The following is a 27758-nucleotide window of genomic DNA, read 5'->3' as shown; positions in this document are numbered from 1 at the left end:
AACAACAAGATTCTATGATAGATGGTGAAAAGTAACAGGAAAATAATAGTATCTCGATCTGACTCAACTCTAGCAAGAATCATGAGAAAAGTCCTGCAAATGATGAAAATATTGTATTGAGCACTCATGAAAAAAGATTGTTGTCTCAGTGGGAAACTAAAGCTTTGTGTTAAGTCCTTGAAAACTGAGAGATCCTGTGAGTTCTGAGAAACTAGTGTCTTGCTGTAAATTAAACTGTAAAGTGAGTCACTGCAAGAAATGAACAAAAGCATCTCAATGAATCAGGGTTGAAAAGCTTTGTAGTGAGTCATTAGGCCCTTTCAAACTGCCACGTAAAATGAGATTAACCAGGCAATTTGCAGTTACGTGGCGATTTGAAAAGGTCCATCTAGGTCAACCCGGTCAGAGCCCAACTGGTCCCTGACCTACCTCTGAGATGATCAGAGAACCCAGTAAAACTTACCCGGGCATCCTGGTCCGGTGGTTTGAAAGCGGAAATAACCGACCTGGTTACTCTGGTGATGTCAGCACTTGCATCACATGGAAACCCCTGGCTGAAGTGCTGTTGCTGTGATCGGGGGGGGGGGGGTGGGGGGGGGCTGTAATCTGGGGAAAAGAGGCCACTGCCGTGGGGGGAGAGAGGTCGCTGCCACGGTGAGGACAGAGGTCCCTGCCCTGGGGGTGGGGAGAGAGGTCGCTGCTTTGGGGGGCAGAGTGAGATCACTGCTGCAGGAGGAGAGGGGGGGCCGTGATTGAGGGGGAGAGTGGGGGTCGCAATGTGCTGCTGCTGAGAACACTGCACCTGTTCATGATGACGGCTCAATGGGGGAGCAATGGCCGTTGTCCTTACCCATAAACCCCCACACCACTGGAACTGCTCTGGTGCTGGCAGAATGGTTTCAGTAGTGTGGGGGATATGGTTAAGGAAGATAACCTTAAATTGCCTGTAGATTTAGACAAAGGAAAAAGCAAGAGAGAGCTGAGGAACGTCAGTCTCGCCTCACTCTTGGTGCTTCTTGACATTCACGAAGCAGGCAGCAGGAAACAGAACAGCAGTGATACCCCTATCTTAGTGCTCCAGACAGGCAAGGGGGCATGCAGCAGGAGACAGAACAGCATCACCAGGCCTGCCTCAGTGCTTAGGCCTCCAGACAAACAAGGAGCAGGAAGAAGGAAACTGAAAAAAATACATTTATGCAGAATTTGAAAGTGAAAACTTCTAAAATAGGTCCTAGATAATCAAAGGTTCTCGCACTTTAAGACAACTCCCTGAATGTGCTGCTGTCAAACCAGTTACTCTTCAAATATGTGAAGCTCATCTGCGCATATAGATCTCTGGCTCAATGGAGTATGTGGACACTATCTGGCCTTCAGAATAGTCTTTGACTTGGCCATAGGCACCAGCTGCCAAATTTGTATGGGGAATGTTCCTCATTCTCCTCGCTTACAGGTTTGAAGACATCATGAAGCTTGGACTGCTTCAGAATTAAATCTTTTTAGCATGCCAACCAAGGTTTGTGATTGTTCACAGAGGTAAGGGAAGCTTTCCCACTTTCTGAGTGCTGATGGGGAATCTTGGGTTTTGGGATACCACATGGGTCGTGAGCCACCACTTCCCTTGGGTTGCCAACAATACGCAGTGTTGTAGGAATTGGAGGACCAGTGAAGGATTTTGTCCCAAAACATTAATTGTCTATTGTTTTTCATGGATGCTGTCTGACCTGCTGAGTTCCTCCATCACTTTGTGTGTTGTTGCAGTTTTCAAGCATCCACAGACTTCTTGTTTAGCTCCACTGGGGATGTCATTTTGATGCACCAGGCATGTAACTGGAATGAGAAGAGTTAACAGATAAATAGAAAGACTGATCTGGAAATTGTAAGATAGATCCAATTCTTTATATTTATTAGCTTTGTAGGAATAGACTGACTGTTAAAAGCTAGATAATCAAATCTCTACAGAACATAATAAATAGTTCCTGCACTGCTGGGGCTCTGGAAAGTTCACTTGTGGAATACAACTGGAAAGAATTGAACACGATGCTTTATGCACTTAAAATTTTTATTTGAGCTAAGTTACTTCATTCATAGCCTTAAGAGTTCAGAAAGGGCATGGTTTGAGTAGGTTATGACACATTTTTATATAAATAATTAAAATTGAAATGAGACCCTTTTATGTAATGTTTAAACAGCAACCAAATTTTGTTCATTTGATAAATTATCCTTTCATCATGTTCTTGGTTGTTATGGCACACATTTTTCTGCCAGCTCTTCATGTCTATTATAACATTTTTGACCACGTTAAGAAGCATCCTTTATCACCAGCCCTATTCACAATGTTGTCATACTTTCTCTTTGATGACGCCAATGAAAATGAGACAAGAATGATAAAATGACATATACCAAAAAGCAAGAAATATACCACTCCGACGCACTACAAATCTTAGTTGGAGACATTAACCAGGCTTGTCTTAAGAAAACTTTGTCCAACTACCACCAGCTTGTAATGTGCTGTACCTGAGGTCTGACCATGCTTGATCACTATTACCCCAAGATAAGGAAGGCCTACAGTTCTTTCCTGATATTGCATTTTGCCAAGTCGGATCACCTGGCTGGGTCCTTCTGCCTTCATATAGATGGAGGCTAAAAAGAAGAGGGTCCAGAGATCAGGACAGCTCGACGAATGGTTACAGAACTTCCTTGAGTCAGTGGATTGGGCGGTGTTCAAGCCAAGTTTAGGGCCTTTATGAACTTGGACTTTATCAAAGTAGCTGTGGATGAGTGTGTTCCCACCAAAACTGTTCAGGGTTTTTGCCAACTAGAAACCCTGTCTCCCGGGCAAAGTGGAGTTTCTGGATGAAAATGGAAACAACAAAGGATAACTGACAGTTGTGCCAGGGCCTAAATAATATAGCCTGCTATAAAACCATATCCAGTGCAGTACCAGACAGCAAAGCTTCACTCCCAGATGAACCAAGTGCCTTCTATGTCCAATTTGACCACAAGAACAAGGAGGAACTACCACTGTGCATCTCCATGTCCCCTAATGATCCTCTCCTGTCCGTATCCAAGAATGATGTGTGGGCTGCCTTCAACATCTGGTTCGGATGGAGTATCAAAAATCTCTGTTGATCAACTTGCCAATGTATTCATGGATAACTTCAACATCACACTCCGACAGGACGTAGTACCCACCGGTTTCAAAAAAGCCTCAATCGTGCCATTGTCTAAGAAAAGTGTGATAACCTGTCTAAATGACTATTGACCAGTGGCACTCACATCCACAATGACAAAGTGTTTTATAAGGCTGGTGTTGAAGCACATCAGCTCCTGTCTGAATGGCGAAATGGATCCATTCCAATTTTCAACAAGCACATGGCGAATGTCATCTCACTGGCTCTACACAAAATTCTGGGACACCTGGTCAACAAAAATGCATACATCAGGATGTTCTTTATCGACTACAGTTTGGTATTTAACACTATCATACCCTCAAAACCGATCAGCAAACTCCAAGACCTTGGACTCAATACCTCACTGTGTAATTGGATCGTGGATTTCTTCACCTACAGACCACAGACAGTGATGATTGGTAAGAAAATTTCCTCCACAATCTCCATCAGTACTGGAGTACCCCAGGGTTGCATTCTTAGCCTGCTTCTCTACTTATTATACACCTATGACTATGGCTCGGTACGACAACACCATCTACAAATTTGCTGATGCTATGAAGGTCGTGGGTTGTATATAAAGGGACATTCAGTCAGTATACAAGAGGGAGATTGAAAACTTGGCTGAATGGTTCACCAACAACAACTTCGCACTCAATGTCACGAAAAACAAGGAGCTGATTATTAACAATAGGAAGAGAAAACCAGAGGTGTTCGATCCAGTGATCATTGGGGGATCAGAGGTGGAGTGAGTGAGTAAATTTAAGTTCTTGGCAGCCATCATCTCAGAGAATCTCTTCTGGACCCAACACACTAATGTCATGAAGAAAGCATGTCAGTGCTTCTATTTCCTCAGGAGTTTGCAGAGTTTTGGTATGACATTGGAAACGTTGGCATATTCCTGTAAATGTGTGGTGAAAAGTGTGTTGACTGGCTGCATTATGGTCTGGTATGGACTCATCAATACCACTGAGTGGAAAGCCCTGTGAAGGTAGTGAATTCAGCCCAGTACATCACAGGCAAAATCTTCCTCACCATCGAGAACATCTACAGGGAATGCTGTTGTCAGAAAGCATCAACAATCATTAAGGATCCCATCACCCAACACATGCTCTGTTCTCTACCATCAGGTAAGAGGTATAGGTGCCATGTCTCATACCAACAGGTGAGGAACAGCTCCTCCCCCTTTGCCATCAAACACCTCAACAACAAACTCAATCAGAGACTCACTTAGGGACTCTTACTTTTGCACTTTATTGATTTTTTTCTCTGTATTGGGCAGATTGCTTACATTCCTTTATCTGTTTACATGTATACTTTTCTTCTTGAGAACTGCCAGTAGGTGGTAATTTTGCCTCGTCTGCAGGATAGAGAATCTCAGGGTTGTAGTCCAGTTAATAAATCTGAACTGAACTAAAACAAGCAACCCCCCACCAAATTTTGGCTGAAATGGCAAACATATAGATTTGATCCAATGTATGCAACACACCTGTACGCAATGCCACCAATCAAACCTTCCAGAGGGTTCAGAATTTCCAAAATGACACTTGTGCTATTTAGTTTCTTGAGACCAGAGGAAACACCAAGTCAAGGGCATGAGAAAGTTATCTTCATCCTTCCGATACCTAAAAACCTGACTCAGAGTTTATTCGACACACAGGAGTTGTTGACCTACCAGGAAGTTCAACTGTTCTCTTCTTGAAGAGTGCCTTTTGCATGCAAGTGATGACATCCAACTTCATCATTAATATTGCAATCAAATGGCTGCTATTGGGGAGAACTTTTAAAAATTCAAGTTAATGTGTTCAAAGAATCTCAGAAAAAGAACAAAGTGTTATTAGTTTCCTCTCAATGCCAAAGATTAGTTTGTACTTCACCAAAATGAGTTCCATTGTCCCTGGGCAGAGAAGAACACAGGAGCTGACAGTGTAAATTGGATCTGTCACCTACTGCAAATCTTGGCCTGGAGCTGGTATATGTTAAATAAATGCTAACTCCAGGGAGTCGTTAAACTGAACTTTGGTATGGTAGTAGAGCTGACTGTGATCATGCCACTTAATTCACAGTAACCAGCAACGTGGTTTGATTTATAATTCAGATCACACTCTAACTCTTTACTGACCTTAAGTATTGTCTCTGTCCCCAAGGAATCTCTCCGGAAGATACTTGCCAAAGTTTAGAGCCAAGGAATTCAATGCTACTTTATAAAAGTGATTGGCATTTCAAATTCTTCATAATCTGAAGAACTCCAGCTAGCATTTTTAATATATATGTGAAGATACTTTTGTTTGTTTGTGAAATTCAAGTGCAAACATTTTGAATTAACGAACTGTTCCATCTTCATGATATTGATATGTGGCAGGGTCATATAAAGTGATTATGATAATACAACGTCATTTATGGCCTCTTCCAATATCCATCGGGACACAAGCAGAGGGTGAGGATTTCTCTCCTTGCTCTACTTCCAACCTTACATTTGCCTACTCTCTCATAATTCCTGCTGTTTTTCTCAGACAGGAAAGAGAAAAAAAACTTAAAAATTTTAACGAGGTTTTGCTTTTGTAACATTTGTATATTTAACCACAAATAACCATTCTAGAGTTACTTGCCCTCCTGATCACACTTTCCACCAAAATAAAAATATAGTCAGGTAAAGCAAAAAAAAAAGTCAGGTCACCTAACCTTACCAGCTTAACCCTTCAGCAAGGTGATGGTGCAAGTTGAAGGGATCTAGATAGAGACTTGCATAAGGCATAAAGGTGACCATCAAGTCACCTACTTCTATGCTGTCCAAGGAAAAGGTCAAGATTAACTATCGCACGTCCAAGAATCGTCCATTCTACACAACTCTACGCTACACATTTAATGAATTTATATATAGAGGCTGCTATCTCAATCTATGTGAAGTAACACACGAGGGAAAAAAATTTGTCTTCAGTTGGTTGTGGATGGGTATCAACCCTCAATTGTTCTCACTCCTTTACCCCTGTTCTAAATGGAATCAACTCAGTGAAGTTGCAAAAAGCATCTAATTGATGGATATCCCTTTAGTATGAATGATCAAGGTCCATGTTTAGTGTACACGAGTACTTGATGGTCAGCAGGATTGTTTCTGTGCTGGATGACTCTATAACAAATTTCATCCCAATAATTGCTCAATGGAGAAAAGTTTTCCGAGACTAATCCCATGTGTATCAGATGCTGGGGGGTGAGGTAAATATGAAAAACTTAATAGATCACATGGATTAATGAGTCCTGATGTATCTTTATACAATTAAACCAAATAATAAATTGATTGGTTTCTGTTCAGAGACACACTAAAAAAAGGCAGTACTGCCAGAGCTGCTGTAATAGCAGTGCTGCCATTGGTACAGACCCAGGCAGAGCAGGGAATGGAGACCTCGAGCTCCCCAACAGGGTCCTACTACCCAGTCTTACTGCCAACTGCTCCATACAGAATTTAAATGGCATGTTAAAGGAGTTTAAGGTGTTTTATTTAAAATCCTGTGACCATGGGGTCGAGACCTAAGATGGCAGCGCCTGAGTTTGGTAGCAGCCATGAGTGGTGGCAAACTCTAGGGGAGCAGCAGACTGGCAAAGAGAACCAGTAAAGGGGAGAATAACCCCCAATGAGAAGGAGAAGCAGAGGAGATGACCCTCTGGCAACCAAGTGGCAGACCAGCGAGGGGTTCTACGCCTGGACATACACAGGCTGATGGTGGCTTGTGGGTAAGAAACACACCCACAGGTTGTGGGCTGTTGGTGACATGGTCATAGGACAAACAACAGGCTATATACTTCCAGGTATCAGAACCAAGATTCAAGAGGGTGCTGACAGCAAGGAATGCTCCTCAAGGAGTCTGGGAGCTGAAGGCTTCCTCATATCGTCGAAGGTTTGGACGTGGGCTTAGATTGCCAATGGTTTGAATTGAACTCATCTTGTGTAGCTGCAGAGGCTGTGGGAATGCTGGAGGTGAATTCATGAAAACTCAGTGACACTGAGGGAACTTTTGCTTCTCTCTCTCTCTGACTGTAAAGGGAGCCAGGTAATACTAATGGTGAATCTTTATCTGCCTTATGGCAGACTGCTACTATCAGGAAAGACAATTTTGTGCAATTGTAATGCACGTCAAAAGAACCAAAGACTTGTTGATCCAAACCAAGGCTTTTATTAACTAAAAGACTGGAGCATATCACAAGTAGGTCGACCAGTCCCGAATGACCTGGTCTGGCTAGGAGCAATCCTTTAAGACCTGCCAGTAGGTGTGGCTACACTCTCAGCCAATCACAGTCATCCTACACTACAATCTGTACATATGTACATATACACATTGGTGATAGAATCTGTACTCTCACAGCAAAATTACATTTCTGTTTGATTACATGACAATAAATAGCACCTGATTTGATCTGAAATTTCTGTTACCGATGAGCATCTCACTTAAATTCCTAAGTGTTGTGGAAATTTGGAGAAAAATACAGATGTTTTTTTTCTAACTTATGGTGCAGAATTACAAGAGGTACTCCCCCAAAACGTAGGCAGAAAAGAGGAAAGAAGAACAAACTATTACAATTATATTAACCTCCATTTCAAGAAATGAAACATTACATTTGTAGTAGTGTAACATATTGTTAAAGATATGTAAAAGGCATTTGAACAAGCAAACAATATTTGAAGGTTCACTGCCGTGAATTTCTGATATCAGAAGTCGCCGGACTCGTTGGTTTGGTTATTAGTCATGCCTTGTGACCACGGTGATGAGAGTTTCTTCCTCCCAGTGTGGGTTAAAATACTCCAGACAGCCCACCATTGGCCACTCTGCTGCACAGGAGAAAGGTGCCATTTGTTAGCCTTCATGCCCAATGCTTTCCAGAACTGTAGGTCTTTAGGGCAACAATGTGTTAATAGACAATAGACAATAGACAATAGGAGCTGGAGTAGGCCCTTCGGCCCGTCGAGCCAGCACCGCCATTTTACAGATCATGGCTGCTCACTACTATCAGTACCCCTTTCCAGCCTTATCCCCATAACCCTTAACTCCTTTGCCCACTAGAGTCTTATCTAACTCTCTTTTGAACATAATCAGCGAATCTGCCTCTACCACCCTCTGTGGCAGAGCATTCCACAGATTCACACTTCTCTGGGTAAAAAAATGTTTTCTCATCTCCGTCCTAAAGGGCCTACCCTGTATTCTTAAACTATGCCCTCTAGTCCTTGTCTCCCCCATCATTGGGAACAAGTAATCCGACTTCACCCTGTCTATCCCCCTGATGATTTTGTATACCTCAATCATGTCCCCCCCTCATCCTTCTAAACTCCATCGGATACGTCCAGTTTTTCTAGCCTTTCAGCATATGTCAACCCCGCCATCCCTGGAACTGCGCTGCACACCCTCTATAGTTAGTATGTCCTTCCTCAAAATTGGAGACCAGAACTGGACGCAATACTCCAGGTGGAGTCTCACCAGGGCCCTGTACAACTGCAGAAGGGCGTCTCTGTTCCTATACTCCAATCCCCTCTTTATGAAAGCCAACATGCCATTTGCCTTCTTCACAGCTGCTTGTTTCATTTGTGCACCTATCATTATGCCTGCCATGGACTGTCATGGCTTTTAATTTTAACGTTTATTGAAGGACATTTTTGTTGCATTTATTTGAAATGCGATATCAGAATGTAATAGTAGAGACATGAAGAACATTCAAGTTCAAACTTAGTGAAATTTTAAAGGTATCAGAAATGCAGTGATAAAGCTATTAGATACATCAAAAATAAAATACGATACAAATGCACATGTGCAGAGTTACAGAGAGAGGTAGGTGGATACTGAGTAAAGGCAACACCATTTTACTATTTGGCTTTGTACAGCAAGAACAACATTTACAAATTCCCTGATGATACCACCGTAGTGGGTTGTATAAAAAGGGCAATGAGTCAGCATACAGGAGGGAGATTGAAAACTTGGAATGGTGCACCAACAACAACCACACACTTAATGTCAGCAAAACCAAGGAGTTGGTTAACTTCAAGAAGGGAAAACTAGAGATGTACAATCCAGTGATCATTGAGGGATCAGAGGTGGAGAGGGTGAGCAAATTTAAGTTCTTTGGAGTCACTATCCTGGAGGATCTTTCCTGGACCAAAACACTAATGGCATCATGAAGAAAGCATGTCAGCACCTCTACTTTCTCTGGCGTTTGGTATGACAACAGAAACTCTGGCAAATTTCTACAGATACATAGCGGAAAATGTGCTGACCAGCTGCATCTCATCTGGAATGGGGACACCAGTACCACTGAGTGGAAAGCCCTGCAAAAGGTACTGGACACAGCCCAAGACACCACAAGCAAAACCCTCTCCAGCATCGAGGACATCTATGGGGAACACTGCCGTCAGAGAGCAGCTGCAATCATCAAGCTTCCACATCATCGATGCTGAAGTCACATGATGGAGTAGTGGCCAGTCGGGAAAACCAGCCCTCTCCAGGAAAATAGGAAAAAAGTTAGGAAAAAGCAAAGAATAACAAAAATAAAATATAAGAAATAGAAGATAAAGATACAGAGAAGAGAAAGAAGATGGCTTCCAAGAAAAAGTAGAAAAATCGCTGGAGAAGAAAGAAGGCCTTACCTGCACGAAGGAACAGGACGCTGTGGTGGCAAGGAGCGCCTGACCCTCAAGGTCAGTGCCTGCCCTGTGGAGTCGTGACCCACCAGCCGGTGCACTACAAAAATGTCTCTCGGAGCCAAACAAAAGTGCACAGTGCGCAATCAAAGGAGAAAGAGGCCAGCGACGGGAAGGGGGCTCAGCAGAGGAGCGGGCTGTCATAGAGTGAACAGCTGAGGGACGGCCAACACCAGGGATCTCAGCTGGAGGACGAGGAAGACAGTAGAAGAGGGAGTGATGAAACAGACATGGGAGATAGACGGAGGGATGACTGACAAGAAAACCAACGTCAGGAAGCACAATAGACGAGCAGCCCAGGAGGGGTAGACCAGCAACAAGATGCCCAGAAAGAAGAGGCCCGACAAAGAGATACCACCAGCTCATCAGGAAAAAACAGAAGAGACACAGACACAAATAAGAGAAGACAAAAACACAGATAGAGACACAGAAGAAGAAGACCAAGATCTTCACAGAGAAATAGAAGGTAAAACGATGGACAAAGAGAAATAAAAGGTAGAACTGATGAAAAGAATAAGATAAAGTCTTTTTTGAAGAACAAATGAGGTCACTAAAAGAATGGTTGTCATTAGAGTTTAATGCAATTAAAAGGAAAATGAAAAGAACAGAAGATAAAATGCAAAGGTTAGAACTGGTAATGACAGAAATAGGGAAAAGAGTGGAGAATGTGGAAGAGCGGGAAACGGCTGTAGAAATGGAAGTAAATGACTTCGGAGAAAAATTGGAAGAAAGTGAGAAAAAAATTAAAGAGACACAAGAGTTGTTATCTCAGAAAATTGATATGTTGGAAAATTATAGTAGGCAAAACAACATAAAAATAGTGGACCTGAAGGAGGGTGAAGAAGGCACAGACATGAAGGAGTTTATAAAAGGATGGATCCTGAAGGTCTTGGGAAAGACAGAAATGGAGGAAGAAATGGAAATAGAAAGGACACACAGAGCATTAGCTCTGAAACCGCAGACACATCAAAAACCAAGATCCATCTTAGTAAAATTTTTGAGATACACGACAAGAGAAAATATACTGGAGCGGGCAAGGAATAAAATTAGAGAAGATATAAACCATTGGAATACAAGGGTCAAAAAATATTTTTTTACCCAGACATAAGTTTTGAACTCTTAATACAGTGAAATCGACTTTATGGAAAAAAGGTTACAAATTCATATTAAGACATCCAGCCATGCTTAAAATATTTATACCCGGGGAGCAAAACAGACTGTTCTCGGATCCAGAGAAAGCGCAAGAATTTGCAGAACGTTTGCAGGACAGGAGAAGAGATGAAGAGATGTAACAAGAATGAAGAACGGCGATAAAGTATATATAAAGATGTAAAAACAATGTATATGTAAAGAACTAAAGAAGGAAAAGAGAAGGGAAGGAAGGCAGTAAGGGGAAAAAAATAAGAGAGAGCTTTGTTATATGTGTTTAAAAAAAAGTGTTTTCTGGAGAGGGCTAGGAAGAGGGGTAATAACCGTCACTGCAAAATCAGTTGACGCTGCGAACAAGATCGCAATCCAAATGAAAAGGGGAGTTGTGGTTGCCCAGCAAGTGATATGGGTCAACTCAGAGAGGGGGAAACTTTTAGGGTTAAGGTATTAGTGGATGTGGGAACTGCAGGGGTACTTTATGTCTTAAATATGTTGTCGTACATTAAGTGTAATAAGAGAAAACCAAGAGATGAAAATGGGGAAAAGGGGGATGGAGGTGGCCAAGAGGAGGAAAAGAGGTGTATGCAAGATATAAGATGGCCATGTTGGACTATATGACTATAAACATTAATGGAATACTTAACCAAATTAAAAGGAAGAGGCTACTAAATTTATTGAAGAAGGAAAAAATAGATATAACATTTGTGCAGGAAACGCATCTAACTGAAGCGGAACATAACAAACTCAAGAGAGACTGGATAGGACACGTAACGGCAGCATCCTATAATTCAAAAGCTAGAGGTGTAGCCATACTAGTTAACAAAAATGTACCAATCAAAATAGAGGAAGAAATAATAGATCTGGCAGGGAGGTATGCAATGATAAAGTGTCAGATATACTCAGAATTTTGGAATTTACTCAATATATATGCGCCTGATAAGGAGGATCAAAAGTTTATGCAGGATATTTTTTTGAAGAGTGCAGACACACAAGGAAATATATTGATAGGAGGGGATTTTAACCTTAATTTGGACCCAATGTTGGATAAAACTGGACAAAAGACAAGTAAAAAGAATAAAGTAGACAAATTTATGGTTAAATCAATGCAGGAAATGAAACATGGATATATGGAGGAGCCAACACCCAAGAGAGAAGGAATTTTCATATTATTTGAGTAGGCACAAAACTTACTCGAGGATTGATATGTTTTTATTATCAGCCCATATTCAAGGGAGAGTCAGGAAAACTGATTATAAAGCTAGACTACTATGAGATCATTCACCCCTATTATTAGCAATAGAACTGGAGGACAACCCACCAAGAACATATAGATGGAGGTTAAACTCCATGCTACTTAAAAGACAGGAATTTAGGGACTTTATTGAATGCCAAATTAAAATATATTTTGAAATAAACATAGGATCAGTGAAAGACAAATTTATATTATGGGACGCAATGAAAGCCTTCATTAGAGGGCAGATAATAAGTTATGTGACTAAGATGAAAAAGAACTACAATCGGGAAATAGAGCAGTTGGAAAGGGAGATAATAAGTACAGAAAAGGAATTAGTAAAAAGGATGATATAACAAAAAGGAGAGAATTGGCGGACAAAAAAATTAAATACGAAACATTACAAACGTACAAGGTGGAGAAGAAAATAATGAAAATAAAGCAAAAGTATTACAAACTGGGAGAAAAAGCACATAAAATATTAGGCTGGCAACTTAAAACAGAACAAGCTAAAGGAACTGTATTGGCGTCAAGGAAAAAAGACAAACAAATTACATATAATCCAACAGAGATTAATGAGAACTTTAAGGAATTTTATGAACAATTATACCAAACTGAGAACGAGGGGAAAGATGATAAAATAGAAGAGATTTAGCTAAAATTGAACTGCTGAAATTGCAAGAAGAGGAACAAAACAAAATGATAAAACCATTTGAAATAGAGGAAGTACAGGATATATTAAAAAAGCTGCCAAACAATAAAACACCAGGAGAGGATGGATTTCCAATAGAATTTTATAAAAAATTTAAAGAGTTATTAATTCCTCCTCTCCTGGAAGTAATGAATCAGATAGAAGAAACACAAAACTTGCCAGATTCATGTAAGACAGCAATAACTACAGTAATTTCAAAGACAGTGAAGGATCCATTAACACCAGCATCATATAGACCAATATCTCTACTTAACTCAGACTATAAGATAATAGCGAAATTATTAGCAAACAGATTGGCCAACTGTGTACCTAAAATAGTAAAACAAGATCAAACTGGATTTATTAAGAAAAGATGAACAGCGGACAATGTCTGCAAACTTATTAAACTAATCCATGCAGTTCAAGGAAATAAGAAACCAACAGTGGCTGTTGCTCTAGATGCAGAAAAAGCCTTTGACAGAGTAGAGTGGAATTACTTATTTAAAGTATTACAGAAGTTCAATCTACCAGAAAAGTATATAAATTGGATTAAAGCATTTGACCGTTGGCGAAGGTAACAGTAAATGGATATGTATCGAGTCACTTTAAATAGGTCAACTAGACAGGGATGTCCACTATCCCCCTCAATGTTCGTCTTTGCAATAGAACCTTTGGCAGAACTGATAAAAATAGGAAATAAAATAAAAGGGATTTAAAAAAAGTATAAAATCACCTTATTTGCAGATAACATCATATAATACCTAACAGAACCAGAGGTATCAGTAAAAGAATTACATAAGAAATTAAAGGAACATGGAGAAATATCGGGGTACAAGATCAAACCAAATAAAAGTGAAGTGATGCCAATGAGTAACGCAGACCATACAGAATTTAAAAAAGAATCACCATTTAAATGGCAAGCACAAGCAATCCGATACCTAGGGATCAGGTTAGATAATAACTTAAGCCACTTGTACAAACTAAATTATCAGCCACTAATAAAGAAATTGCAGGAAGACTTAGAACATTGGAAAGAATTACCGCTAACATTGATAGGGAGGGTAAACTGCATTAAAATGAACATGTTCCCAAGGATACAATACTTATTTCAAACATTACCAATTCCCTTAACAGAAAAATTCTTTAAGGAACTAAAGAGAATAACAAGGAAATTCTTGTGGAAAGGGAGGAATCCAAGGGTAGCATTAGATAAATTAGCAGAGAGGTATAATCAAGGTGGTTTGCAGTTATCAAATTTTAGAATTTATAATAGAGCAGCACAATTAAGGTATTTATCAATTTTTACCAGACAAGGGAAAAACCAGACTGGACTAAGATAGAACTAGATAAAATAGGGGAAAAGGTACCAGAACATATACTTTATAAATGGGATGAAAGCTGGTCCAATATAAAAACTCACCAGTACTGCATCATTTACTTAATGCATGGAAGAAGATCCACTTAGAAAGGAAAAAAACGAATGATCAAATACCAAAATTACTATTGACGCAAAATCCGCTAATCCCTTTTACAATAAACAACCTTTCCTTTAGAGAATGGGAGAGAAAAGGAATCAAAAGAATAGAAAGTTATTTTTTGGGAAATAATTTATTAACATTTGAACAGTTGAAGTACAAATATGGAATAACTCATGGTACAATGTTTGCATATCATCAATTGAAAGCTTATTTAAAGGATAAATTGGGAAACAGCTTGAGATAACTTGAAGGAAGCATCTTTGAATGTGTGATTACAGACACAATGATAATTAAAAGATTTAAAACCAAGCTGCAAGATAAGGAAAATGAAATAAACTATAAACCTAATTAGAAGTGGGAAAAGGATCTAAACATAAAGATAAAAAATTAAGTATGGGAAAAGTTATGTTCTGGAACTATGAAGAAATCAATAAACACAAGGTTATGCATGATACAGTATAATTGGTTACACAGGTTATATATCACTCCTCAAAAACTAAAAAAAAATGGGTTTCAACATTATCAAATAGATGTTTTCGTTGTAAGAAGGAAATGGGAACAACATCACATGCAACTTGTGCATGTACAAAAGTAAATACGTTTTAGGAAGAATTCAATCAGATACTAAATAAAATGACAAAAAATAACATACCAAAAAAACAGAGATATTTCTTTTAAGTAACATAAGAAGTAGAAAATTATGCCTCAAATTGGATAAAGTGCAAAAAAAAATTCATTATGATAGCCTTGGCGATACCAAAAAAATGTATAATATCAATTTGGAAAATGGAAGAGAGCATCAGTATACAGCAATGGTACATGGAAATGAATAAATCTTTTCCATTGGAAAAAATAACATATAATTTAAAAAATAAAGTCACAATGCTTGAACAAATTTGGGAACCATACATGGAACATATCAGAGAGTCCTCCATTCCCTAAAATGAGAATGAAAATGATAAGAAGACAATACGACTAGATTCAGTGTGTATAAAATAGATGACACATTTTTCTTGTTTATTTTCCTTTGTGTGAAGATATTATTTTATAATTTTATTGTATTATATAGTTGAATATTTATGGGTTTTGGAGGGGGTGGGTAGAAGGGAGGGAGGGAAAGGGGGAAAAAAGGGGAGAAAAGACCACTGTGAAAATTTAATGAGAAACGTTTGTACATATTTTCATAGAGTGAAAAATAAAAAAAATTATTTTTAAAAAACTTCCACATCATCCAGCATGCAGTCTGTTCTCATTTCTACCATTAGAAAAGAGATGCCACAAGATTCACACCACCAGGTTCAGGAACAGCTGTTACCCCTCCACTATCAGACTCCTCAAGAACAGACTCAATCACAGACTCATTTATGGACTTTTACTTTTGCACTTTATTGCTTATTTTACTTCTCTCTGCATTCCACAGTCAGTTTCTTTACATTTCTTTATTTGTTTACATGTAATCATATCTTCTTGAGTACAGTTTTTTTGCACTACCAGTAAGTGTAATTCTGCCTTGCCTGGAGGATAAAATAATCTTAGGGGTGTATATGATATCATGTACAGTACCCCCATAATGTTTGAGACAAAGATGCTTTTTTCCTTTATTGTGCTCCACCATTTCAAATGTGTAATCAAACAATTCACATGATTAAAGTGCATATTCCATAGTTTATTCAAAGTTATTTGTATACATTTTGGTTTGACCATGTAGAAATTACAGCACTTTTTATACATCGTTCCCCTCATTTCAGGGCACGATAATGTTTGGGATATTTGGCTTCACAGGTGTTTGTAAGTACTCGAGTATGTTTAATTGCTTAATTGGTGCAGGTATAAGAGAGCTAAGGTTGCTTCTTAGCTCTTGATCACCTTTGGAGTCTGTAGTTGTCATTTTTCAACATGAGGACCATAGTTGTGCCAATGAAAGTCAAAGAAGCCATTATGAAGTTGGAAATCAAGAATAAAACAGTAAGAGGCATCGCCTGAACCTTAGGATTAACAAAAATCAACAGGTTGGAACATTATTAAGAAGAAAGAACATACTGTGAGCTTAGTAATCACAAAGGGACTGGAGGGCCAAGGAAGAATTCCACTGATAATGAAGGAAAAATTCTCATCATTATGAAGAAAAATCCCCAAATGTATGTCCATCAGATTAGAAACACTCTTCAGAAGGGAGGTGTGGATATGTCAATAACTACTCTCTACAGAAAACTTCAAGAACTGAAATGCAGAAGCTACACTGCAAGATGAAAACCAGTAATTAGCTACAAAAAGGATGGCCAGATTTCAATTTGCCAAGAAGTATTTAAAAGGGCCTGCAGAGTTCTGAAAAAGGTCTTGTGGACAGATGAGGCCAAGATGAACATTTATCAGAGCAATGGCAAGAGCAAAATGTGGGCGCGTAAAGGAACTGCGCAAGATCCAATGCAAACCACCTTTGCCATGGTTTGTATCTTGCAATTTCAGATTTGAACTTGGGTAATAGAATTGCATGAACCGCTACACTCCACATGCTGTCCTTTTCTTCTTCAATCACTCATTGTGCAGTTGGAAGTAAAGTGTCTGGTGCACTTTTTTCGCCATTGCATTAATGTGGGTGGACCAGGACAAGTCATTGGAGATGCTTACCCTAGGCATGTAAAGCTGTCCACAATCTCAACCAACAACCCAGGTTCGAATCCGTCACTGTCTGTAAGTTTTTATGTTGTCCCCATGTCTGCATGGCTTTCCTTCCATCTTCAAAAATGCATGGGAGTTGTAGGGAGATGTAGCTTAATTGGGCTAATTGGTGGAGTGTACGGGCTCATTGATGGGAAGGTCAATGCTGTATGTCTAAATTTAAATTTTAAGACATTTATATTTGGAAGGTCACCTGCATCCCTCAACAAGTTCCACAAATGCACCATGCATCACTGCATAGTAGCAGAACCTCTCCTGTTCTCCAGCTCTCTATAAGATAAAAATTTTGCTAACTATCAGGAGAAAAGTTGTGGGAGATAAGAGAGTGGAAGGTAGGGAGCTGATGTCAGTTACAAACTCCAGACATCCTGCATCAATTGTTTCTCATTGGCGTTCAGTGTAGAATATCATGAAACCCTTGCTGAAAATAACAAGTGAATGCTGCTCCTCAGCAACCTATTCTAATTCCTCTTCTTCATTCAGACATGCACACCTGATAGAAGTTGTAGTCCATACTCCTTAAAAAACTTCAGAATTCAGTTGAAAGACCCCCACAGAGATATCTGCCCCAGGGTTTAAGATGGCAGATTTAGGCTGGATGATGCACACTGTGTGATGGAGACAGAACAGCCAGAGAAGGAATGTAGGACAAATTATCTGTGCCAAGAGGGTCAGGATGTGTCACTCTATGATTCACAAGCAGGGGATCCTGAACATAAAAGCATATGTATAGAAGGTTGCAAGTTGACGAGAAGCATACATGCCTGCAAGTCTTGGAACTCATAAAATGTGTGGTTGATTGGAGTGGAGGAGCCTTTTGCCTAGAATCAAATATACAACCTGGGTCATTTACAGGGCATTGCTATACCAAGGAACCAAAAGCTTAAGAGACTCAGACTGATGTCAAATAGTGTCTCTTCATCTGAATGTAACTGGGATGTGGTTAAAGAAAAATTTCTGAGGTACAGAAGTTTAAAGAATTGAGGTGCAACTATTTTCTGCAGTAAGTGCGAAGTAGATCTGGTGTCAAAATTAATGGTGAGACAAAAACAATGTACTGAACATCCCAATAATGGTCTGTGTTAAACATGTCCACATGACATTGTTGTCTCAATAGTTAAACAACCTGGCCTCCATCAGAGAAATCCTAAACAAAGGGCTGAATGATGATCGTGCCAGGCTATTCATAAAGCACTGCAAGATAAACAGCCGAAAGCAGAGCTACCTTTGGACATAATTGCCAAACAAGCCAGGATCATCTGTGCTCTAAAAGAATACTAATTAGAAGATGGTTTTCTCATATATTGACAGAGTCCAGGGTTCAAAAGTGATACTTTGACAAGAAACTATTTTGGGATTCCCACTGACACACACTGAGCACAAGATTAGCTTCTTTCGTCAATGGATAAGAATAGGAGCTGTTGCAATACATGAGATCATAAAGCTGGGAGACATGGGAGCTGCTAATGCATGCGCGCATGATGCAGTACTCAGGGAATGCTAGCTTATTGCAAATGTTAATTTTCTGGCTACTGGTTAAATTGAGAATCCTCTGTCCAACCAATTGGACAAAAAGCTTACATGACAGAATAGAAGGAACGGGATTATTAACTGGTGTTCTGGAACATAATTGTCCTGCAAGAATATCTGTATTTAATTAATATTAAAAGAAAAATGTGCACTAATGAAGTTAAATATACAGAATATTGATGGGAAACAAACTGTTGACTTGCTTTGTTTGTGGTGGCCCGCTGCCGCAGCAATCAAGCTGACACACCAGGCGGTGAGCACAACCAAAGGCCAGCAGTCCACACAGCGGCACTGGCCCCAACAAGTGAACCGGAGGGTGAACGGCAAGGACAGCTTAAAGGCAAGCAAAATGGCGCTGGCCTTGCTGCGCAGCCAACAGACAGGGACAGCACACAGGGAAGAAAGGCAATGTTATGCAGAAAAACACCCACAAGCGGGAAACTCATTTTTGTTATGCATGTTGTGACATCACCCAAAGGGGGCCATGGCGGAAGCAGTGCAAGTATAAGAGTTAGGTCAGAGCCCTAATTAAACCAAGAGCTTAACTGGACTACACTAGGTTTGTGTGTCTTCCTTCGAGTAGCGCGTGGCTACAATTGGTGATCCCAACGGTTTAGACGACATCTAAACCCAACAGTGAATGAACAGGTAGCAGTCAACGTGGTCACTCTCAAGCTGCTGACCTTCTGGTCAAATCAACCATGCAGGTGGTTTGACCAGGCTGAGGCACAGTTTCAGATCTGGCAGATAACAGCAGAATCCGCCGGTACGACAACATGTGAGCGCCCTGGACAAGGACAGAGCAGGCCGGGTGGCCAACTTCAACCAGGAGTCCCCATTGGAAGACATGTACACTGCCTTCAAAGACTTGCTAATCGAATTCTTCGAGCTCTCACAGCGTGAGAGAGGGGCACGTCTGCTCCACCTGGATGGGCTAGGGGACAGACCTCTGTCAGCCCTCTTGAACAAGATGCTGGCTCTCCTAGGCAAACACGAGCCCTGCATCATGTTTGACCAGGCATTCCTCGAGCAACTGCCCGAGGACATCCAACTGCTCCTGGCTGATGCGGAATTCAGTGACCCCTGGAAAGTTGCTGCATGAGCGGATGTTCTGTGGAAACAGAAGAGAGAATGCTCAGCGTCTGTGGGACTCATCACTAAACCCCGTAGCCCACCGGTGCAGGCCGCCATGCACATTTCAGGGAAACACCGGGGATAGTAGTCACTAATGGCCCCGACGGCTAGCCACCAAGACAGCCTCCTGTACATTTTGGACCGCCAGTCCAGACGGTGCTTCCTCATGGACACAGGAACAGGACACCAGGAATAGGCAATCGGGCCTCACGCTGAGGGCTGCCAACAATAGCATGATTCAGACTTACGGTACCCACAAGGCCCAACTGCAATTGGGAGGCAGCCTCTTCTTGTGAGTGTTCACTCTGGTCACAGTAGAACACCTGCTCCTCGGGGCAGACTTCTTGCGTGTCCACAGCCTGCTAGTGGACCTCAAAGGAAGGAGACTGGTCCATGCCAAGACTTTTTAAACCTTACTCCCTCAAAGATGCCAGGTTCCCAGCACTCCATCTGGTCTCCGTACAGGACACCGAGTACGCTAGGGTCCTGGCCGAGTTCCCAGCAGTGCTCACCCCTAATTCACCACTGTGATACCCCAACATGGAGTACACAACTGCATCATGACACAGGGCCTGCCACTCCACGCAAAGGCAAGTCCCCTTCTTCCAGAGAAGCTCCAGCTGGTGAAGGAGGAATTCTGGAGACTGGAGTAGCTGGGCAATTGGACAGCCTGGGCTTCACCCCTGCACATGGTACCCAAAGCAACTGGAGGCTTGCTCAACAAGGCCACAACACCAGACTGGTACCCCATGCCGCACATCCAGGACTTTGTGGCTAACCTGCATGGGGCAAGGATCTTAAGGTCCACCTTGGAGATATCATCAGATTCCTGTACAACCCAATGATATCTCCAAGACCGCTATCATCACCCCATTCCACCTCTTCGAATTCCTCAGAATGCAATTTGAGCTAAAGAATGCCGCACAGACCTTCTAGCGACTCAAGGACGCAGTAGGCCAAACCCTGGACGGCACTTGTGTGTACCTGGACGACATCCTGATGGTGAGCAGGAACCAACAGGAGCACATGGCACAACTCTGCAACCTTGCCACCTGACTGAATGAGTTCAACCTGATGATCAACCCAGCCAAATGCCAGTTTGGATTGGAGGCCATCGACTTCCTGGGCCACAGAATAACCAGGGAAGGAGCCACACCATTACCCGTAAAGTGGAGGCCATCCAGAAGTTCCCCAGACCCAACATGACCAAGGGACTATAGGAGTTCATGGAGATGATCAATTTCTATCACAGGTTTATCCCCTTAGCTGCCCAGATCATGCAGCCTTTGATCGCCCAGATGGCAGGCAAGGCGGAGGACATCACCTGGGATGAGGAGTCAGCAGACATCTTTGTGAAGGCCAAGGAAGCCCTGGCGATGCTGCTCTCCTACCACATCCCAGGTCAGACTTTCCAACTGCCCTCACGGTGGATGCCTCAGGAAAGGAGATTGGCAGAGTTCTGGAGCAGCAGATCGAAGGAAGTTGGCAGCTGCTGGCTTTCTTCAGCCAACATCTGCGGCCTCCAGAACTGAAGTACAGCGCCTTTGACAGAGAGCTACTGATGCTGGACTTAGCCATCCACCACTTCATCCACCTAGAGGGCAGGTCCTTCACGGCTTTCACAGATCACAAACCCCTGACTTTCGCCTTGGCTAAGATCGCGGACCCCTGGTTGGCCCGCCAGCAACGACACCTGTCTTACATCTCAGAGTACACCACAGATGTAAGGCATGTCTCCAGCAAGGACTACGTGGTGGCCAATGCACTGTCCAAAGTATCCATGTGCTATCAAAGGGAGTGGACTTTGTGGCACTGGTGGAGGTGCAGGAGAAAGACGAGGAGATGCCTCAATACAGGACTGCCATATTGGGACTGCAGCTCCAGGATATTCTAGTCAGCACAGGTAACACCACCCTCCTGTGTGATATAGCCATTAGTCAGGTCAGACCCATCATCCCAGAGGGTTGGAGATGACAGGTTTTCGACTCCATCCATGGACTGGCTCACCCATCCATCAGGACCACAGTCCAGCTGGTGGCCATCAAATATGTGTGGCATGGATTGCAGAAAGTCAGTGGGTCAGAAAAGGCGTGCATGCATTGCCAAACAACCAAGGTATAGCAGCACACCAAGACCTCACCGCAGCACTTTGACCCTGCAGAATCAAGGTTCGACCACATCCACGTGAACATAGTAGGACCCTTGCCGGTATCCCAGGGTTTCTGCTATCTGTTCTCGATGGTTGACTGCTTCACCAGGTGGCTATAAGCAGTTCTGCTGGCAGACATGTCCACAAACTTGTGCGCCAGGGCCCTCATCTCATCTTGGGTGGCATGGTTCGGGCTACCATCCCACATCTCATCTGACAGAGGGGCCCAGTTCACCTCCAGTCTGTGGTCCGACCTTACCAGCCTGTGTGGTGCCCAGTTACATCACACAACAGCCTACCACCCACAGTCCAATGGGTTGGTGGAGCGCTTCCACAGGCACCTCAGAACTGTGCTCATGACCAGACTCCAAGGATCCAACTGGGTAGACGAGCTACTATGGGCACTGTTGGGTATCCGCATGACTTCCAAGGAGGACCTCAACACCTCTTTGACTGAGATCATCTATGGAGCTCCACTGGTGGTCCCGGGAGAATTCGTACCATCCCCAGACTGACAGCAGGATGACTCTACAGCATTCATCAGCAGGCTAAGGGAAAGAGTCGGCAACCTGGCCCTGATTCCACTTTCCAGGCATGGACACACAAGGACCAACATACCCAAAGATCTGCAGGACCATGACTATGTTTTCATTGACAGGAGTCCACATCATCCACCACTTCAGAGGCCATATGAGGGTCCGTTCCAGGTCATCCGCAACAACGGAGCCACGATCGAGCTGGAGGTCAGAGGCAAAATGGAGGTCTTCACCACAGACAGGCTGAAGCCAGCACACCTGGACCGGATGCGCTCGGTCAAGACGCCAGCACCATGCCGAAGAGGCAGACCACCGAGCAACCAAAGGCCAGCAGCCTGCGCAGCGGCACTGCCCCCAACAAGTGAACTAGCGGGTGAATGGCAAGGGCAGCTTAAAGGCCAGCTGCCCTTGCTGCACAGCCAACAGGGACTATGCACAGGGAAGAAGGGCATTGTTATGCAGAAAAGTACCCCCGCGCGGGAAACCCGCTTTTATTATGCATGTTGTGACGTCAGCCAAAGGAGGCCATGGCGGGAACAGTGCAAGTATAAAAGTCGGAACTGAGCCCTAATAAAACTCGAGTTTAACCTGACTACACTATGTGTGTGTGTCTTCTTTCGAGTAGTGCGCAGCTACATGTTCATATTCATGTGATATTTTGCACTGTATTCTTACCAATGTTGTTGTGAGTCTAACAAATTTAACATTCATAATTTATGTACATTGATTCAAAGAGTAAAAACATTAATTACACGTTATTAAACTATTACCACCATAAGGAATCTGAAGATGTGTTTTAAATATTAATATATACTTCAAAGTGGAACTTCAATGAGAAATATAATGCAGTATTGATCACATATGATTAGTAATAATTTCAGCATTGTTCAAAAAATGGAGATCATTACTATTACAAGTTCAATTTTATCTTCTGCTTTTAATATTGGTTTCTCCATCTGAAATACTTCTGCATCCAAAATTAATGATTAATTAATGATTTGTCTCTCATGAAAAACCATCATACTCTTGTCAGTTGAGTTCTTTAAATGCCTGCTTCTCATTTTTCATATTAGGGGATTTCTTTACTTGGCTGCTTTTTTGCCATTACTCCAGTCTTCTGATTTTTAACCACAAAATATTTTGTTTCGCTGGTCTTGGATGATATTTTGGTGTGTTTCTCAATAACTCTAAGTAAACAGTTTGAGGTGTTCTTCTACGACTGCTGTCAACAATCATGTGATTGCCATTCTGTTCAACTTCAGCCATTTGTGTCAAGAGTTCTATTCCTGATTACATTTATATTTGGATGAAATGGCAGGCTTTGGATCTCAGAGCTTCAGCTATTTCATCTGAAATTATTGCAATATTAGTTCTTCCTTCATGAACTCTTTCAAGCCTTTTTCCCAGCTTTCCTTTATCAGGCCTATTTCACTAATGGAACAAAAGGATTCGTAATGTAGGCTCCTTGATCTGAAGCATTAACCATTGTTTCTCTTTCCGCAGTTGCTGTTGGACTTGTCGAGTGTCTCCAGCATTTCTGTCTTTGTTTTGGGTTTCCAGCATCTGGAGTTTTGAAAAGCTTTGTTTCTCTCTTGAGATGGGTTTGGTTACATATTTATTTGCTTTTGCTGCTTTTTTCATTGTGTATATTAGTCTAATTTTTCTTCTAATTGAGGAACTTGCTGTGTGAAAGTTGACTCCCATACCTTCCACATTACAATAGTATTTCAAAATGTTCCAGTGACTGTAAAATGCTTTGGCATCCTGAGGTCATAGAAAATAGTGAATAAATGTAAGTGTTCCTGTAGAGCATTTCCATGATACATTCCCTGAAGTGTGATCTCCACAGATCTATGATGCACTTTAGGATATAAGCACATGGTCCAATATCCCAATAATGTCTGCTCCTGCCTAATTTTATCTCTCCCTTTCCTTCCTCCTGTGCTGATCTAACTTTACCTTGAATCTATTTATCCTATTCTCCTCACCATGCCGTGTTCAAACCATTTTCTGATTAGAAATGTTTTTTTCCATGATGAGTAGCAGAAACTTATTGTATTAATGTTTCTTCTTTTCTTTGGCTTGGCTTCGCGGATGAAGATTTATGGAGGGGGTAAAAGTCCACGTCAGCTGCAGGCTCGTTTGTGGCTGACAAGTCCGATGCGGGACAGGCAGACACGGTTGCAGCGGCTGCAGGGGAAAATTGGTTGGTTGGGGTTGGGTGTTGGGTTTTTCCTCCTTTGCCTTTTGTCAGTGAGGTGGGCTCTGCGGTCTTCTTCAAAGGAGGTTGCTGCCCGCCAAACTGTGAGGCGCCAAGATGCACGGTTTGAGGCGATATCAGCCCACTGGCGGTGGTCAATGTGGCAGGCACCAAGAGATTTCTTTAGGCAGTCCTTGTACCTTTTCTTTGGTGCACCTCTGTCACGGTGGCCAGTGGAGAGCTCGCCATATAACACGATCTTGGGAAGGCGATGGTCCTCCATTCTGGACACGTGACCCATCCAGCGCAGCTGGATCTTCAGCAGCGTGGACTCGATGCTGTCGACCTCTGCCATCTCGAGTACTTCGACGTTAGGGATGAAAGCGCTCCAATGGATGTTGAGGATGGAGCGGAGACAACGCTGGTGGAAGCGTTCTAGGAGCCGTAGGTGATGCCGGTAGAGGACCCATGATTCGGAGCCGAACAGGAGTGTGGGTATGACAACGGCTCTGTATACGCTTATCTGAGGCGCCTGCAAGCTCACACCAAGACACAAGAGAAACTTGTCCGTGAACTACTCTTTGCAGACGATGCCGCTTTAGTTGCCCATTCAGAGCCAGCTCTTCAGCGCTTGACGTCCTGCTTTGCGGAAACTGCCAAAATGTTTGGCCTGGAAGTCAGCCTGAAGAAAACTGAGGTCCTCCATCAGCCAGCTCCCCACCATGACTACCAGCCCCCCCACATCTCCATGGGGCACACAAAACTCAAAATGGTCAACCAGTTTACCTATCTCGGCTGCACCATTTCATCAGATGCAAGGATCGACAATGAGATAGACAACAGACTCGCCAAGGCAAATAGCGCCTTTGGAAGACGACACAAAAGAGTCTGGAAAAACAACCAACTGAAAAACCTCACAAAGATTAATGTTTAGCAAGAAGATATTAACATTAGCTGCAGTGAAGAGCAGTAAACACTATTCAAGCTAATGCAATCTCTCGCCACCCTCTTCCTTCTCATAAATACAAGCATTGCAAGAGTTTTATGATCATACAATAAAATATATATTTTCTCCACTGAATCAGTTGCAGAATCACTTTAGACAGAATAATTAGAATATCAATTTACTACATTATACAATGCTTATTTTTAAAGGTGTATGCAAACTATATCAATTGATCTAAATTTGCAGATTACTCAATGAGGGGGAAAAAAAGACAACTGCAGAGGTTAGTGAACTCTCAATTAAAACCAAGATAATTTAATGTCAGTCAAAATACAGCCCTGGTGAAAGTTCTCCCCTTAATTCTTTAGACTTGCCATTCCCAGTGGCAGATTAACTACTGCCCGGCTCCCTAGGATGAGTCTTAGTAAGGTCCCTCTGACCTTGTCCCATTGCCCCACACTTTGTTGAATAAAGTGATGTAAAGTTACGTTAAATAACATATGAAGGGTCTCCAAAGTGGTTGATATTGACCCACACGGATTGATGGGACTATCCAAGGGGTCGGAAAATGCCAGGGAGTTGAAAGGGGGTCGATAAACACCAATTGAAATTTTGAGATTGAAAGAATTGTAGAGCCCGAGGTCCTCGCTCCTGCTGGGCCCCCTCCCTTCCAGGCCCCGAGGCTTAAGCCTACTCAGTCTAATGGTTAATCTGCCACTGGTCATCCCTATTGAAACATCTATCAAATCAATTAATTACAGAAAGCACTTGGAAGGAAAACAGATGGAAAATGCTATAGCTGAGCAATCACTTGATGGAATAGTGGCCACTAGGGTAAAACCAGCCCTCTCCAGAACAAAGAAAAAAAGTCAAGAAAAGACAAAGTTCAACAAATATAAAATATAAGGAGAAGATAAAGTTGCAGAGAAGAGAAAGAAGATGGCACCCAAGAAGGTAAAAACAATGGGAAAAAAAGAAAAGTCACCAGAAAAGAAAGAAGAAGGCCTTACCTGCAAGAAGGAAAAGGGAACCGTGGTGGTGAATAACGTCCATTCTCCGAGATTGGTGCCGGCCCTGTGAAGTCGCGACCCCACCCAACCGGTGGACTGCAAAAATGGCTCTCTGAGCCAAACAAAAGTGTGCAACTGCACATGCGCAAGGAGTCGTGCATGAGCAGTGCGCAATCTAAGGTGAAAGAAAACACCGACGGGAGGGGAGCTCAGCTAAGGAGCAGGTAACCATGGCGCGACCAGCTGAGAGATGCCCGACACCAGGGCTCTCAGCTGGAAGATGAGGAAGGTGGCAGAAAAGGGAGTGAGGTACCAGACGGGAAAGAAAGTCGACGGGGTGAATGGCAAGAGGAGCAGCAGTAGGAGGCCTGACAGATGAGCAGCTTAGAAGGGGAGGACCAATAGCAAGAGGCCCAGCAAGAAGTCCGACAAAGTGATACAAGCAACTTTTTCCATCAGGAAAATCAGAAGAGAAACAGATACAAAGAAGAGAAGAAGAAGATATAGACACAGGTACAGACACAGGAGAAGAGGAAGAAGAAGACCAAGATCTTCACAGAGAAATAGAAGGTAAAACAGATGGACAGAATATAGATAAAGCTTTTTTTCAAGAACAAATGAGAGCATTAAAAGAATGGTTGTCATTAAAATTTAGTGCAATTAAAAGAAAAATGAAAAGAACAGAAGATAAAATGCAAAGATTAGAACTAGTCATGACAGAAATAGGGAAAAGAGTAGAAAATGTGGAAGAACGAGAAATGGCTGTAGAAATGGAAGTAAATGACTTAAGAGGAAAATTGGAAGTAAGTGACAAAAAAAATTAAAGTAACACAAGAGTTGTTATCTCAGAAAATTGATATGTTGGAAAATTATAGTTGGTGAAACAACATAAAAATAGTGGGCCTGAAGGAGGGTGAAGAAGGCACAGATATGAAGGAGTTTATAAAAGGATGGATCCTGAAGGTCTTGAGAAAGACAGAAATACAGGAAGAAATGGAAATACAAAGGGCACACAGAACACTAGCTCCAAAACCACAGGCACATCAAAAACCAAGATCCATCTTAGTAAAATTTTTGAGATATACGACAAGAGAAAATACATTGGAGCGGGCAAGGAATAAAATTAGAGAAGATAATAAACCATTGAAATACAAGGGTCAAAAAATATTTTTTTACCCA

At 42.0% G+C, this 27758-nt stretch overlaps 1 long non-coding RNA gene across 1 annotated transcript in view; it reads right to left on the bottom strand.

Moving 5' to 3' along the window:
* The window catches only part of LOC138738867 (uncharacterized), a 208093-nt gene that overhangs the window by 66597 nt on the left and 113738 nt on the right, over window positions 1-27758 (bottom strand). The window contains exon 3 of the long non-coding RNA XR_011341831.1: window positions 1722-1827. This is a non-coding gene — a long non-coding RNA (uncharacterized lncRNA). The remainder of the gene's footprint in view (window positions 1-1721; window positions 1828-27758) is intronic.

This window comes from Narcine bancroftii, chromosome 7 (genome assembly GCF_036971445.1).
Source record: "Narcine bancroftii isolate sNarBan1 chromosome 7, sNarBan1.hap1, whole genome shotgun sequence".
In the NCBI taxonomy this organism is placed as follows: domain Eukaryota; kingdom Metazoa; phylum Chordata; class Chondrichthyes; order Torpediniformes; family Narcinidae; genus Narcine; species Narcine bancroftii.
Note: the sequence above shows the minus strand (reverse complement) of the source record. Positions and strands in the feature narration are given on the sequence as shown.